Source organism: Triticum aestivum, chromosome 1D (assembly GCF_018294505.1).
Source record: "Triticum aestivum cultivar Chinese Spring chromosome 1D, IWGSC CS RefSeq v2.1, whole genome shotgun sequence".
Classification (NCBI taxonomy): Eukaryota; Viridiplantae; Streptophyta; class Magnoliopsida; order Poales; family Poaceae; genus Triticum; species Triticum aestivum.
In genome coordinates this window covers 195657129-195662896 of record NC_057796.1, presented here as the reverse complement: position 1 = coordinate 195662896, position 5768 = coordinate 195657129, and positions in this window count along the sequence as shown.

Genomic DNA, 5768 nt, shown 5'->3' with positions numbered 1-5768 from the left:
GGTTCTAGTCAAAGTTATTAGTTCCTCTGGCTTTGGATGTGAGGATCGATGACCAACAAAAAGGATATATGCTCAAGAATGAGTTTCCGGAAGCTATCTAGTATAGTTCTTTTATGATTCTTGAGTTATAGGGATCCCACACTATTAAGAGGGGATCAAAGGGGTTAGTGATGGATTTTCTCAAGTCAACATCATCTATTTCTATTCTTCTCACATCATATTCCAACATAGGCATATTTCACTCCTATCCAATGCAAATACAAAATGCATGCACATCTACCAAAGAAAATCTATAGCCAACTAGGTTCCCCAAAGTATATGATCTTACCTTTTCATACTTTTCACCCTCCATTTTGGTTTATCTTGGGTGGTTCTCTATGTGAGGACCTGGAGTTTTTCCATAGCTTCAAAACAAGCCCAAGATCATCAAAATCGGAGTCCGTGTGAAAGTTATGCATGTTTTACTTTTGGGGCGGCTGCAGTTTTTGTGTTGGCCGGATGTCCGTGCTTTTCCCCAGATGTCCGGCCACTGCTATCCAGAGGGCGCCTGGTCTGTGTGAAATCACCGGATGTCTGGCCCCTGGCCGGGATGTCCGACCGAAGATGTCCAGAAACCTTACCGAAATGTTGTTTGTGTACGCCGGATGTCCGGCACTTGGCCGGATGTCCGGGGCCCCAAGTTTGGCCAGATGTCTGGGCTTCGGCCAGATGTTCGGGCCCTGTAGCCTATTTTTCTGCATACATGTGTGCACACTTCACAGCGTCCGGATGTCCAGCCCCAGGCCCGGATGTCCGGCCCGACACAACCATTTACACTCCAACGGCCATATTTGCACTACCACTATATATATCCCTCTACCCATCCGGCAGAGGGTTGACCACTTCATCCCAAATCGCCCCAAGAACACAAGTGGCTCCCTCTCACTTCTCTTACACCAAATCTTAGATCCCGGAGAGATTCGTGAGAGTTCTTGAGAGTTTTTCCAATCAAGTGATAGATCCACTCCCTCTCCCTCTTGTGACCAAAGGAATTCGTGATTTGAGAAAGTCTTGAGTATTTCCCCTTTGTTCTTGTTACTCTTGGAGGTTGGAGACTCCTAGGCGGTAGGAGTGCTCCGGTGATGAATCAACTTGTGATTTGTCCCCCTGAAAGTTTGTGAAGGTTTGGAGGCCGCCTCAAGGTCTACCACTAGTGGTTGGGAATCTCCTTCGTGGTGATATCTCAAGGAGAATAAGGCGAGCCTTCGTGGCGTTGGTGTGCCTTCGTGGTAACATCCACCTCTCTAACGGTGACTAGCTTCCCTCCAAGGAAGTGAACATCGGGATACATCATCGTCTCCGTGACTTCGGTTATCCCTAACCCTAACTCCTTACTTGTGGTTTACCTTGGTCACTTGACTGTGCATTCAACATCTTGTTGTCCTCATTATATTGTGTTGGTTACCATATCGTAGGGATTGCTTCGGCCAACACTTTATAGTCTGCAATTCATACTTGGTACTATTGTTCTATCTTGTGCTTAGTGTGAATTGCTAGCTTGTAACATTCATTTCATATCTTGTGACATAACTTGTGTAAGCTTGTAGTGCTTACTTGAGTTTGATTGTATCATTAAATTCCATATATTGTGATACAAGCTTGTATTGCTTACTTGTGGTTGTGTGTATTATTCATTTCCATATCTTGTGATATACATTGAGTAAGTTTGTGTAACTTACTTGTGCTTACTCATATCCTCGTTGTTCTCATCTTGTTTACCCTAAGTTGTTGGTGCACTTAGTGAGCCTAGTATATTTAGGATTTGTGCTTGGCGCTTAGCTTATTTCTGCATTAGGATATAGCCAAATCCGTAAAAGATTTTAAAAGGCCTATTCACCCCCCTCTAGGCGACATCGTGGTCCTTTCAATTGGTATCAGAGCCCGGTCTCTCCTTATTAGGCTTCACCACCTAGAGAGTGATGATGTTGACTAGTGAACTAGTGCACAACAACACTTTTGATTTGGATGGCACAAATTATCACCTATGGAGAATTCACATGCTTTGTCACTTTCGGGCCATGGGTCCAAATGCTTTGCGAATTGTTCTTATAGGAATTTCTATTGCTAAGGATGGACATTCTCAATCTATTGAGGATATGTATCTTGATTGTGATACTTCTCTTGTCATTCATCAAGCTTTAACCTTTGAAGTGTTTGGCAGTCACGACTTGCAAGTCGGCTGATGAGACTTGGACCAAACTTGAAGATATATATGGTGGGTCCAATCTTGATGAAGATAATATTCTATTTAGGGAGTTGATGGAGGAGTTCTCCACATTTTTAAATCATGAAGAGCTCTCTATTACTTCCACCTCCGATTACTTGCACACTTCAATATCTTCCACTTCACCAACATGTGGCGTGCCACAAGGTAATGACATGGTGAGTGAATAAATATCTTGTGATGATGGTGTTAAGCTCATTTGTGATGATATGCTTGATCTCCCATGTTGCCATTATAGAAATGCCATGGTTTCTTCTAGTTGTTCTATGACTAGCCATGTATAGGAAATCAAGAAAGATGAGGCATGCTTGATTGATGAAGAACCCTTTTCTCCAAAAGAATCATCATCAACCCCCTTTGTTCACATGTGCCTCATGGCAAGAGGTAATGTCGAGGTATCATCTTCTCTTAGTGATAATGATGATAGTTGTAATGAGGATGATGATGATGACTTGACTCAAAATCTCTATGAGATTGGGAAAACTCTTCATAGAGCTAAAAATAACACTTATAAAAGGTTCCAAGATGTTCTTGCTTCCTTTCAAAAACGTAATGACTTATTTCTTAACGAGCAAGCGAAAAGTGAACAACTTGAACATGAACTTGCTAAGGCTCATCAATGTCTTAGTGACTTGAGGTCTCTAAAAGAAAAGATTGAAGTTACACATTGTAAACTTAAAGAGAATTTTGAGCACCTTGGCCTTGGCTACAAGAATGTCAAAGGAGAGCTCACCAAGCTCTCTAAGTCTCCTGAGGAACTTCAAGCTACTCATGCGGAGTCTCTAGTTTCTACATGCTCCTCTAATATTGATAATGATGCTTGTGCTACTGACTCTATCTTGTGTGAAGCACCGATGTTGAAAGAAAATGTTGAGCCAAGGACTCAACTTAATTTGCTAACTAGCAATTATGGGAAATTGGAAGAAAGTTATGAAAAGCTCTCGGGCACTCATTAGGATCTTCTAATCTCTCATGATGGGCTAAAGTTAGCTCATGAGGCTATGTTCACCAAGGTAAAATCGTGTGAGTCTGATGTGGATATTAGCACATCTTCTACTCAAAATGCCTTATTGCCATGTGCCAGTCCTTGCAATTCCTCTCAACATGATATTTATACACCTCATGATGAATTGCTCACCTTGTCTTGTTGCTCTAACCATGAAGTTTCTGCTTCCACTAGTCCTCTTGTTTCTAGTCTTGAAACTAACCATGTAGAGGAAATTAATGAGCTCAAGGCCCAAGTCACTAATTTGAAGAAAGACTTGGAAAAGTGCGATGATGGACATAGTTTTCATTCCAACAAGAAGAAATCCATGAACAGGAAAAGGTGGCAAGACCAAGCCAAGAATGAGTCCAACATTTCTTGCTTTAAGTGCAAAATGGTTGGACATCACGTGAGATCTTGTCCATTGAAGAAAAGGGCTTATAAAGGGAAGCTACATGGGAAGCGGCCTCAAGCTCAATCTCAAGTTCAATCTCAAGTTTAAGAATGGCCACTATCCATGATGAACCATGTTATTACTTCCCAAGTTGAGAAAGTAAAGAAGAAGAGAAGGGGAGTACATGTTGCTATATTTGCCGTAAGAAGGGACACATAGCTTCATCATGTCCCAACGGTAACATCTCTAAGCCTCCAATTATCAATGATCATTATTCACTTAGGAAGGATATTGATGGTAATATGTTTGCCAAGTATGTTGGTGCCCAAAGTGGTTTGGAAGTGGATAAGACCATTTGGGTTGCCAAGCCTATTGTTACTAACTTCTTAGGACCCAACGTGGTTGGGGACCATCGAGTTCAAATTGATCAATAGGTGTGTGGAGGGCATTGGAGACTTGGCTAGTTCATGAAGAAAAATGATTCTCACCATTCATTATGGTTCAAACCAAGTCAAGTGAATTATCATCATATTTGTCATTCCAATGCTCCTCGTGGCGGTAACTTGTATTTATATTGTCTACATTGAAAGTTACTAGCCCCATGCATGTTTAGGTTTTGTACCTAGCATGTGTTTGTATATGTTGTGTCTCCTAATATGCTTGATTTGTGTTATCTAGCATGTGTAGGTTGCAATGCATGTCATATATCTGTGTGTGTAGTCTCGAGCCTTCATTGCATTTTAGTTGCATCTTATTGGGCTCTTTTGAGATATTAATGGATCACCACATTATGGGGGAGTGATATGCTTTGTGCATATCACAATCCTTGTTAAATGTGAACAATTATGGGATGCCACTTAGAATATATTTGAGATTATCTTATATCTCTGTGGCATGCAATGCCTTGTTTACATATGGCATTCTTGTGAGGTTTTGCCCATGGCTATCTTCAAAATCATATTCGGAAAATCGTTTGATTAAAGCTATTCCAATTGTTGCTTTGCATGATGATCTATCTAATTGGAATGTTAATAATATACTGTCCAAGCATTGTGTTTATTTCTAAACTCTCATGTTATGCTTGTGTTAGTATAGATGATCATGTACTTATGTGGTTTCTACGCTGAATGATAACTGGAAATACCATTTTGTTAGAGTTCATCTTATTGGTTTGTATGGAGTTATGGGAGTTTGTTATCTCATTGTTTATAGTATCCTATATCTACTTGAGTGAGATATTCCTATGAGTATGTGTGCAATGCATATCTTATATGCTCATTGCTTTTTCCTTAGTTCATATGTTCAACTTTGTGTGCTACCATATGTTGATTTGTCACTTTGATTTATTTTGGACAACATAAATGACTAGTGATGTTATTGGAAGTATTAATTGTTATGTGTTCATTTATCCATTTTGTAGCTCCCTGGATTTTGGTAGGCATGTGCATGCATAGTTACTATGTGTAAATTCGCACGCCTTGTTTGATTTATTTGATCCCATATATATATATATACACACACATATATATATATATATATGGTAAATCCATCAAATTCTTAATAGCTAAGATGTGCATGAAATTCAAATTCATATCGATATGCACATACTTAAGTGGTTTTACCCTATGTGTTGTAGTTATGCTAACTACTTCGGACCCAATAAATTTGGGGACCATATTGTACTTAAAATATTTTAGGTACATTTGAGAAGCATTGGGTGCTTGGCTTATTCATGAAGGTGGTGGCACTATGAGGAAATTAGATCCAAGCTTGGACATTTTACTGATCTACGACTTCATACCAATGCTATCTCGGTAAGAAGTATTTACTTCATGCATATATATAGAAATGGGGTCAACCTTGTGTATGTTGCATCATGGCATGAATTTCTTTACTCGTTCATGTGATACTTGTTTCCTCTCTCAAAGCATCCCAACAATGATCTCTTGTTGCTAGTTGTGATGTCTTTGATGGTTGTGCGTTTGGAGTTCATTAATATACAATAAGATAATATTAAGCCATGTGCTATGCTTTCAAGCAAAGATCTCATTGGTATATTTCTCCCGTTTGGATATCTTATTCTTTCCTTTTGTAACTATTTCATGTGTACATCCTTCTTTGCGGAT